Source organism: Triturus cristatus, chromosome 1_2 (genome assembly GCF_964204655.1).
Source record: "Triturus cristatus chromosome 1_2, aTriCri1.1, whole genome shotgun sequence".
Lineage (NCBI taxonomy): Eukaryota > Metazoa > Chordata > Amphibia > Caudata > Salamandridae > Triturus > Triturus cristatus.
Genome location: NC_140580.1, coordinates 967,650,393 through 967,662,506, shown reverse-complemented (window position 1 = coordinate 967,662,506; position 12,114 = coordinate 967,650,393).

Genomic DNA, 12,114 nt, shown 5'->3' with positions numbered 1-12,114 from the left:
GCCAGGGGTGGACTGAAGCATAGTCCCCCCCACTCCATAGTAGCTAGCTCTGCCCATTAAGCCAGCTCTCCTGCTACCTCCTTCGGAGGCCGGCCCTGTGTATACCTTTAATGAAAACGCGGTGCCTGAAGTGCTGCAGATAACGAGCGTGACCCCCGGCTCGCGCGCTGCCCCTGCCGGCACCTGTGATTTCTAACGTCACTTATCTCTTATCTGCTGCCCCGGCTCTCCGCCCTTCCTTTTCACACTGAGTGACGGGAAGCGTCCCCGCTCTTCTTATTTTAAACAATAACAAATTGCTTTCTCTCCCCCAAACACTTTGAAAGCCGCCAGCAGTCCTTTTAGCAAATTACGCGCGAAGAGCTGAGATAAGGGGCTAATTGGTAGCAAGTGTCCCTCCACGCTCAATCACAAAAACACTCGCAGCCTTCACAAGCAATCCATCACAACACGCTCGCGCACCTGCTCGTGCATCCGACAAGCACCCCACGTAGGGATCTTAGTGCAAGTTTCTAGGAGAAATGTCCAAATATGCCAGTCTCTGAACAAAAGGAGCTAAGACAACCGAGCCCTGGCGGCACTTAAGAGTTAGCGAGCTGTCGTGGCGCCTTTACGCTTATTTTGGAACGACCGCTTTGATTTCCGGAGGCCTTAAAATGGTACAGAATGTCCCGGAACAGGCTGGTTTTGTCCAACACATAAAGGCGATGACATATGGTTAGAAACTTTTTGATCACTATCATCCCCTTTGAAGTGCCCTCGCCCCGCCCCCTTACCCTCGCACTTGATATGGCCCAGGGCATCGCTGACATCTTGGATTTGAGGTCATGCCGGGGTTAGTAGGCAGGGGTAGAGTAAACACTTGACTCACTAGAAAGCTAAAACAAGTATTTGCAAAACCAAGAGATCTGACTTCGACTGCCAACCTTTTGGCCTGTCAAAGTTTGTTCTTAGTTTTTGAAAACTTTGATTGCTGGGGAAGCTACCAGAGCACCCGAACAACTAAAAAAACCAATATTGGCTAAAATTGAAAATATTTTTGGGCTCAAAAAGCACAGACTTCCATAATAGTCCCTCTCAGTGCAGGGAACTACTTGTATGTGGATGTGTTTCATGTGAAAAGGCTCAGTGGTGGGAACTATTTGTGCGTGGATGTGTTCCTTGTTAAAGGTAGAATGCCTTCACTCACAGCACAGTTACCCAACTGCAGAAGGGTTGACCTACTGTTGAGTGCTGTTGAGTGCTGTTTGCCCAGCTGGTGGAAGGAACATGTTAATGACACAATCACAAACCAATGGATGAAGATGGTTGGATGAAAGTCCTTGCTAGTAAGATTTATTACATAAAATGTTAGCAAAATCTAAAGGCCTTGGCTAAAACCAGACCTAGAAAATCTGCTTTTTGAGGATCTCTTTTATCACCAGCATGCACAATTCCACGGAGAACAAAACCTACACACCCCAAGGCTGCTTTATGATTGCGCCTGCACTGAGTGGCAGGCTGGTGAAAGGAACTCTGAACCCAAAGACTTTAAAACTGCTTAATGAAAGGTTGCCCAGGCTCCACACTATACACAAAGTCAATATGACATAGGATCGCGTTTCCTTATTCTCCTACGTATTTATTTATTTAGCAGTTTGTGGGTATTTTCAAGTGTTCCCAGCACAATCAGGGTTTACTGCGTTTAAATTGTATCAATGAGAGCCTTTTACCACAAGCATTCTGGGACCAAACTTGAGCACCATGTACTCCACTTTAGAGCTTCACCTTCAGGGTGCAAGTTGAGCAGTCCAAGGGTTACTCATATGATGGTGAGGGGTAGATATTCAGAGCTCAGTAAAACAAATATTCTTAAATCATTGTCCACCCAGTTCCTATAGCAGTTTAATCATAGCACTCAGCTGAAGGCTACACGTGAAAAGTTGGAGATTCAAATACAGAATATAGGTAACCTGAAACAATGATTCTAGTAAACAATTACTCCCAGGCCACAACTAAATCAGTGTAATAGTACAGGCAGTGGCCGTAGGGCTGTGGTTTAGTCTACTTTCACTTTCTCTCCCCTTCAAACACAAAGCTTCAGAAAGCTAAAGTGGAGTCTATGCCTTGGCCTCTAGAACCCTCTGAAGAAATTGCCCCAATGTGTATTGGTTATCCTACTTTTCCTGCAATCATAGTTGCTCACCGTACATTTTTGTAGTTACTTGTGCGTGGGCGTCTTCTACATGTTGCTTCTTGTTAGGCTGGGGATCCGCACTCGTCTATGTGTGCGGTTGCATACACCCACTCATTAGTAGCTGCGCCAGTCTTGGTTCTGGCCTGCAAGCTCCTTTGCTCTCCCCGAGCCAGTACTTTAAATGGGCCGGTACTGTCCAGTACGAAGTACCAGCATTTTTTTATTTTGAGAGGGAGAGTACCGGCACTTCTCAACAGAAATGCTACACTTCTCAGAAACAAGCAGGTACTCTGCTACAGAGAACCTGCACTTTTATTTTTCCATTTCAAGCACTGCCCCAGCAATGTGGTAAGGTGCAGTGTCTAAGTCTTAGGGGAGACGGCGTGGTACTGTCATACATTCCTACACTAGCTGCGGTGGTTCAATGCTTTTCTTAGCTCTGTATCCTCCTTGGGTGGAATGGCCCAAACCCACGACTCAAACAAAGTGAACAGCCCACCGCAGTCGAAATGAAGATTTTGCTGAGTTGAAACTACTGAAGCATGGTCAGAGGTTTCATACCACCTAATCATTGCGGGCTACTCTCATTCTGGGCATTATAGATCGTGGTTAGGAATATTTGTGTGTGCCAAGCTGATACAGCTGCTTTCTAATAGCTTCTGCCTTGTGGAGTAACATTGTCATCTTCCAGACGCTTTTTTCCAGAGGATGTGGGACCTTTCAAGGGGGAGGATTGTGGCACACACACAAGCAGAGATTCAGGTAGCGGATTCCTGTGCTCCCAGGCCCACTGCAAGGTATCGAACACGGTTGGTCTTACCACATGGCCTGGAAGTACAGATAATTTCTTGGTGTTACAGGTGGTCAAGTGTAGTCCTTCCCGCACAGCTCCTTATGGCCCAGTTACTGGGGTTTTTTGCTCCACATTTATACTCAGTTGACAGAGATTGAGTACTCTGCAAGTCCAGCTCTGGGACAGGTTTCAAGGAGTTCCTAACTTTTGCATGTGTCTTCCAGACTGATAAAGGCCGCCGTGGCAGCCGGAATGGCTTGCGGGTGGGGGGGGGGCGCGTGCGCGGGGTGTCAAAGGGGGGTCATGCCAAAGGGGGGTGGTGGGCTCTCAATGACAAGAGGGGGCATAACAAAAAAATAAAAAATAAAATAACTTACCTTTACCGCCAGGTTCCGTGTCTCTGCCCCTGCTCTCCTGCCTCCGACTCAAGTAACAGGAAGCTAGGCTCCCTCCCCTAAGCCAATCACAACGCTGCAATGCATCGTTGTGATTGGTCTGAGCGGCGTGACACAGCGCTCAGCCAGATGCTGGAGGGGTGGGCATGTTCTCCATGCAGGCTGTAAAGCAGCCTGCATGGAGAACAGGGACAGTGCGCATGACTGGTTTGGGCGGCCTGAGAGGGCCGACCAAAGAGTCACTGTGCACTTAGGAGTGCGAAAACCACACCTCCCCGCCCTGCTCTGAGAGCGGAGCAGCCCCGCCCACCCGCAAAGGAGCACAAACATAAAATGATAATAACTGAAAGTCATTATCATTTTATGTTTTTGTTTCTCGCACTGTTTGAAAGCAGAGGGGCGACGCTCCTCCGCCATAGCAGAGGAGCCGCCACTGACTGTCCTCTAGTACCAGCAGGAAGGAGAGGTCTCTGACATGGGAGACCCAAAAACAAAAGACACAAGAGAGAGGCTTCTCCTCTTACATAACTGTCATCTTGTTTTGGATAACAGTAGAAGCACAAATGGACCAAGGAGGAGGAAATGGTTCTCCCTGCACTACAAATGAATTATCTGTCTCCTGCCCACCACACCCTAGTGTCCGGGCCACTACAAAGGAACATAGAAATGCTTTGGAGGAGCCCTGCTATTCACAGTGTGACTGGTTCTTTCTCCATCCACCATATTATTTATCAATCATGTTCAGGGAATCAAAAAGGATAACGGGCTACCACAGTCAGACACAGCATCCTCACTCCATACACATCATTCTGCACACAAATGGGATAAACATACATTTGCCAATGATGCCCCACATGGAAGCAGTAAAGGACTCAGTAGCAGGGGGCTGAAAGAGGAACCTGACAGCAAGAGAGACCAGTAGGCAAATTTCCCTGACAGGTGACAATTAAAAGGCCTCTGCTGCCACTGTAATCTCTTGCCGCCATCACTATCAGTCCTCCTCAGCTTGCTTGCGAGCTGACAGTAATTATGCTCAGTAATGGAGGGTGTACATGGTGTACCTCTCCAGACCAAAAAGCCCCACTAGGTGTCACATTATGTGTCACAGTGGACCTTCAGCGAACACAGGATTGTCATGCATGCTGCAGCAGAGAGTCCAAAACCCATCATAGACTTGCCATGGGAAATGTACAGAAGAGGTGCACACTCTGCATAATCATACAAGGGAACGTTTCCTCCCAACAGAGTTTTATAAAGCACTACATGTTACCTTTTGATTACTTCAGAGCACTAGAGGAGTTCACAATATGCAATATAAAAGCAAGGGAAGTTAGGTAGTTGATAGTGACTTACCACTCTGTTAGAAGACAAGTGTAAAATGTTAGAATAAAAGGTGATTGGTTTGGGCTCTATAGGTGGGTCACAGTTGTAGGGCTTTATATTCCCAGAAATCTGCCTCTATGTTATACACCTTCACATGTTTGGAGATTCCAGGCTTGAGTGTACCGAAGAGCTAGATTCTGTAGATGGTTGGGGCCTTTACCCCAGAAGTCTATGTAGATGGTGCAAAGTAGCTTTAGTCTGAACCTGGCTTCTACTGGAAGACAGTGGAGAGATTTCAGTGAGGCCTTAACGTGGTCACATTTGTTGAGATTTAGGAAGAATGTGGCACCCTAGGTTTTTAGCTTTTGCAATCTCACAATTCAATTTTTGGGGAGACCAGAGTATATAGTGTTGCAATACTGCAGGCGTACCATCAAAGGCCTCTGTTCAGCTCAAGCTATTGGCCAGTTGGTAGAAGTGAGGGCATTTTGTGGAGTATGTGTAGCAAGATGTTGGTGTCTTTGAAAACCAGGAACTTGGAGCTTCATGGAGTCGCTTATTTAAGAATTACCGATGTTCAGAAAATTTTTCACCAATCGAAGTGAATTTCTGTGACTACATTTGACTTTTGGAGATCACATTTTCCTCTATTGTGGTGACTTACCAAAGAAATTCCGGTTACTTTTTATCCTTACGAATTTGGACATTTGAGGAGACTTGTTGCTTAAAAGCAAAGTGATCTAAAGTCGATATTGCGACAATCGTTAGGTTCCGTACTGAATTGAACTACGTTCTGATTTTTGCCCTGAGGAAGCCCGCTGTTGGGCGAAACGCGTTGGCTGTTTCTCTGCTGCCTGTTCAACCTGCAACAATTAAAGAACCTATTTTTTCATTTGCATATTTGTACTCTAAAATATTATCTATAATTGTTACTCTTTGAAGTGTTGCCTCTCTGTTAAATGATTTTTTTGTGGTAAAACGTATATGGTCTTTGGATAGTGGACCTTTGAGGTGGGCAACCTGAATTGTTTGAATCAGTGATACTCTGTGTATAGGAGGGTAGTGCAGCTGTGGCTTTCCTTAACTGTCCATTTGCTTCATATTTGTCTTTGAAAACTGCTTGACTTGGTGACAAACAAAAGTTTGTAGTCAAAAATAATTTTCAGGCTCTTGCCCTTTTGTGTGCTTGAAAATGGTATACAGAGACCTTGTGGCCACTCAAAAGGTATTCGAATGAGCTCAATTTCTGATGTTACAAGGATAAACAGGGTCATGCAGCAGACATTCTTCTTCATCCAATGGAGCACATGATCCAAGCATGACTTGACATTGGTAGGATTATTAGGTGGTTATCTATTTAGAATTGATTTGTGTGTCATCACCATACATTTGGAAGTTCACTTGGTACTGTTTGGGTAGATGAGCCAATGGACAGACATATTTATTCCACAGCAAGCAGGAGGTGGATGACAGTGAATACCATATAGCACATGGAGGACTACACTGATCTGATCCTGACTTCTTGGCTTTGGTCAGTAAAAAAGATAGGATCTAAGCTAGGGCAAACTCTGATATACTCGCTCACATTTTCCGCCTCACTACAATTATTGCGTGGTCGAGTAGTATTAGGGTTGTTTTCTTATTTTCAACTAGGGAATGTAGAAGGTCCTTCCTTATGCTGGCTAAGGCTGATTTGGGTAACCTGCAGGGTTTAAGTGCTAATAGTGAGGTGGGAAGTTAACATACTCGTAGAGTCGCCAGATCACCCCCAATTTAATGATTTTACCAGGAAGTGGGAGGTTAGAGATTGAGTCATAGCCAGAATCGTAGAATCTGTGGTTGTTTTTTTTATTTTTAAAGAGGGTGATCATGGTATGCTTCAAAGGGCTGGCCACAACTCCCAAGTAGAGGGAGACTGAGGTAAAGCTTGTAGTGTGTGTTGCAAGAGTGGGGAACATTTGCTTTAAGAAAGAGGTTATGCAGGGATCCATGAGTGAGTTGGACTCATTTACCTAATAAGCTATGCTTGGGCAGCTCGGCAGTCCAAAAGGATTTAATGAGGACTGAAGTTACGGCTTGCAGTGTTGGTAAGAAGAGATAATGTTCTGATGTGTTGGAACTCAGGTAGTTTGTTGTTGGAAAGTGCAGTGGTTGCATTTTAGGGCATCTATATAGGGTCACTCGTGGTAAATATTGAGGAATTCCTTTGCCTGATAGGTAGCTTCTTTGATAGAGTTAGTGAGGTAGTGTATTCAATATTAACTGTGGGCAGGGTCACTCAATTTCATGAGGCAATATATCCTTTCATTAAGGCATCTCCTAAAGCATCCAAATATCAGGGAAACAATCAATTACATAAATGGGCCTACTCAATAACTGAGTTTTGATGAATAAAAATGTTAAAGGGTTTTATTATAAAATTTAAAGATAAAGTGGAAGACAGTCATAGCCATGCAGATTCTCAGTGGAAAGGCAGGTCAGAGGAAATGAAAAATCAGAAATAACTCTAACTCCCAAGTGGGCAGCAAAATCTGGAGTAACAGACAGCATCCCTAATAGAACAGGAAAGTCTTCTAGCCAACCCCCAAAAGCACGGCGTTTTATACACAGTTTTTGCATATGAAATTAATAGACATGACAGAGTCACTGTGGTGTGATCAAATGTATCATTTCTTCAGCAAATCAGAGCACAGTAAATATAAACGTCATATTGCCTTAACACTTAAGCACTAACCTAATACATGAACAATAATTCTATGCCTTTTATGCTAATGTCGTCTGGAACGTTCATTGAGAGCAGCCATTGACAGTGGAGATAAAAAAGTGCACTTCAGTTCAACTGTGTACTGCAAAAATTGCCAGGAGAGTTGTGAGCAGCGGAAAAGACATTTGTGAGAAGGATAACTTCAATTTGGACAAGATGGCGTTAGTACTAAATTGAGGCCTAGTTAACAAAGATCAGAAATACACTCTTCTACGCATCATAGATAATTTGTTTCAAAAGCAACAGTACTATGCCACGTGTGTATGTGGAACTGAGTGTGTAACTTCAGTCTGAACATTATTATTGATGCAGAAAAATGCAAACACATAAAAAATCTTTAGCAGTGACAGCCTGGACAGGCTGCAGGCGTTTAACATCCCTCTAATACTGAATATTTCTATCACGAAACAATACTTCAGTTAACATGAGGCCCTATCTGGGTGCTTTGCTGAATCATATGCTTAGTATGAGTCATGCTATGCACCCCATTTGCAAGTATACCTGATCTGATCAGTTCCAAAGATGTTTTTTAGCTACACTTTCCCAGTTGTGCATTTAGCATACTTATGTTGGCTACCTACTCATTTCGCTCTGGTGGTTGCTGGAGGTGCCACTAAAGTCTCTATTTATGCCCTAGCTTAATCACAGGCATTTGTTGTTACAAATGCATGCTTCCTGACATGCACCTTCCTTACTATTCGGTAATAAAGGTAAGCTACCTCAACACCTACCATGATACCTGCATGCCACAGGTTGGTAATCTAGCAGGGCCAGTAAAACTGTTCACTCTTTCAAGCAGAGGACATTCATACAATTGAAATCACCAATAATAACAGTTATTGCTCAAGTGTCTAGAGATGATTCGGTGTGAAGTGTGTGCTATATAAAGTAGTCATTATTGTGATTGCTTCCGAAAACACATTTCCTTTTTACTAATAAGCCTCCTTGTCTGCTCTTGTCCTTCTTTTGTTGCTAGCAATTTATCTTTGATAAATACATTTCCCTGTTTCTAGACTTCCATGCAGTTGGCAAATAATAATGACTTAGAGTTGATCACTGTAGCTAGACACTTAGGGGCCCGATTCCGATGCGGTTAGGAAATCTTCCCGACCGAATGGGTTTGGGAATGGTTTCTGACTCACTCGGGAGAGTCCGACTGACTGAGTACGATGCATCCGGATGCTTCCAGATACGATTTGGTTAGACTCCCATTGACTTCAATGGGAGCCTATGTTTCGACTAAATGCATAGGCTTCCATTGAAGAAAGGGGTGGCTGGGGAAAATTGGGCACCCTGTGCTGGGCACCCTCTGGTGCCTGCCACACTATGCATGGCTGGTAAGGGGGTACCCATGGGTACCCCCACGGGCCTGATTGGGATGGCTCCTGGCACAGGGGGGCCCACTACGTGCTCCCAAAGTCTGATTCCGACTGCCGATTCGAGTTATGTGGCACGATTCGGAAAGACTGTCTTTCCTATGTGCAGGGGCTCAGGTGCTCCCTTTAAGGGTTCCTCTGGTAGGAAACTGTGTGTATAGCCTACAGTCAGGTTTAGGCAAAACCCGGAGCAGGAAGAAGCGCGGCACAGCTGTCCTCTGGGCACATCAGTCATCCTCCATGTTGCATATTATATTCTTACATTAAAGTAAATGTTTTTAAACAGTTAGGGGAAACCCTAAATTCCTGTGCATCAGTAAAAATTGCAGTGCCTATTACCATAATCCATGCATCATAATGTTCACAACAGGTTATGCCAGAGGTGAATGGAGGTCACAGGTAGAAACCATCATCCTTTTCACATGAAAGGATACATAATTATCACTATAAATAGTAACTAATACCTGCTTCACAAACATCGAGAGAGCCCTAGTTTAGGCCAATGTCAATGAATATCTGTGGGATATGGGGGACTCGGGAGCCCCTCATCACATTCTACAGGGGTCCCCATCATTTTGTATTATGTGATTTTTAAGTAGTAGCCTATGAGAGCAGAGAGTACAAACTACTGATAAGTTAGGGAAGTGAGAAGAGAACTAGGGAAATGCATTGCTAATGGTGTCTAGTGAGTCAAGAATCTGGAGTATAGCACGGGATGATTGGACATAGACATAGAAACAGGCTGAGACACACCTAGGAGCACTGTACACAGACATACAGTAAATACGAATAGAAAGAGCGGCCGTGTTGAGGAAGTAGAAAAGGGCACGTGCAAATGAGGGGAACCAACATACATAGGCAAAAAATGATCAACACCTTATTTAGAATTCTAGAGATAGAAGCAAGAGATGGGAGAGATGAATATCACATAAAAACAAATAATGACCACAAAATAGTGAGTACCAACAAACCGGCAATTGATAAAGGTACAGAAGAAGAAACAGATCCCTTTTACAGGCAAAGATAGGATAACCAGCCATGTGATGGAGATAGAAATTGACACTGACAGACATGAGGATGACATAATAAATGTTATGCACAAGAAACAAACCACCACAGACCAGTTTTGGCATCTTTTATTTCGATTATCAAATCTGCAAGTATTCCTTTTGGCTTCCGACCTTTCCTGCACCAGCAAGAACTCAAGTATCACAATTGCCGCACACTTCACTGGTCACTAATTGCTCACATTTACATAAATATGGACCCACCAGCAGGAATATATAGTGCTACAAGATCATTAATCATATCGAAAGATATATTTAATAAAAGCAGGCGTACTTATATAAACAATTCCAATGTCAATCTGTTAAAAATGCATAAAGACAATTAACAATGACTAATGTAAAAGTTGATACAATACAATAAAAAGTTTGCACCATAAAAAAAGAAAGAGAGAGAGAGAGAGAGAGGGAACAGACAAGACAATACATTTTGTCATAAAATCATCAGCTAATTTGTACAAACAATCAATACAGCCACATGATTGGTATCTCCCATCTACTGTGCCGGTATGTTATTCAAATGTAGCTTTGTATATGCGTCAACACCTTTCGGCGGAATTCAACCAATTCCAATCACCTTCTTCAAGACAGTATTTTTTACTCTCTCTAGTGAATATAAAATAATCATTGGCACCTGTATCGCAATATAAATATGCTATAATTACCAAGTATTCAAATGTTTGTGTTTCCTGTATAAACATATAGTTCATATACAAAGTTTCTTTTATGTATGTTAATTAAAACAAATATCCAAGGTTGACAAGTTTTATCTTCTAAAAAATAAATATATATAAAACCACATAATTTATTACATGATTGTGATACGTGTGGTTAAGGAAAGGCCAGAAGCCAAAAGGAATACTTGCAGATTTGATAATCTAATACGGGGTCCTGTCCCTTATGTCATTAGGGCCCCTATCATACTATTTTTATCTTCTATATTGAGACAAAAATATAAAGATGCAACATGGGCTGGAGAGAAAAACAGGCAAAGATAGACCAGAGGATCCCTTTTGTAGTAATGTAAGACCAAAATACACAATAAGTGACAATAAGCTGGAAATGTAAAAAAGAATAGGCAAACCAGTAGATCCCTTTTGTGGCAGCTTATATTTAGGTGCCGATCACGATCCGGTAAAAACCGGGTACGAACCGTCGGACGGAGCATATTCTCCGTCCGACGCGTACCCGGTCTTCAAAGTATACACACGGAATTACGATTCTCATGGAAACACCATTTCCGTACGAATCGTACAAAACCCCGACCGACGAAAATAAACGTACAAATGCGATCCGGGAAAGCGCCGACGTGACATCGGGACGCACGCAGCCTGCCATTCACGAACCAGGAATTACGATTCGCACCGACGTCATCCCGCACGGTCAATATTTTCCGGCTGCCAAAAACTGCCGGGAAATCAGGACGACGTGAACAAGGAGTACCGGTACGTGACGGACAGACAGGACGACGCGAACAAGGAGTACCCGTACGCGACGGACAGACATGGACCCGAACCTACGTGTCATCCCGGCCCTCATAGCAGTCGACCTCCTCTACAGGTTCTGACGCAGACGCCGCAGAAGGTCAGAACAACTAAGGGAGGGGGGAAAGGGGAGGGGGGGGGTGGCAGGACCAGGGCAGGCCACAAAACCCCCACCAAAGTCACACAGCACACATGCCCTGGACATACCTGACCCTCAGGCCCTGGTCACTACGAGGGGGTGGGGGCGTGTCCAGCTAAGCCAGCGACCGCCACAACGGAAGTTCTTGACGACGCGAACCGGCAACACAACCAGACAGGTACGTCCCGTACCCACGCCTTAAGAGCGTGGGTACGAGTCGTACCACGCCCACACCTACGTCACCCCAACAATGGCGGGACAGCTCGTACCCACGTGGCAAAGGCCTGGGTACGGCCCGCACAAGTATCACATAGCGTGGGGACGGATATGTACGGACCGTACCCCCACCCCGCATGCATGGAGCGTACCCCCAACCCCAACAGTGTAAGTACGACACGTACCCCCACCCGCGTATGCAAGGAGCGTACTCCCCCATGCCAACAGTGTAAGTACGACACGTACCCCCACCCGCGTATGCAAGGAGCGTACCCCCCATGCCAACAGTGTAAGTACGACACGTACCCCCACCCGCGTATGCATGGAGCGTACCCCCCACCCCAACAGTGTAAGTACGACACGTACCCCCACCCGCGTATGCAA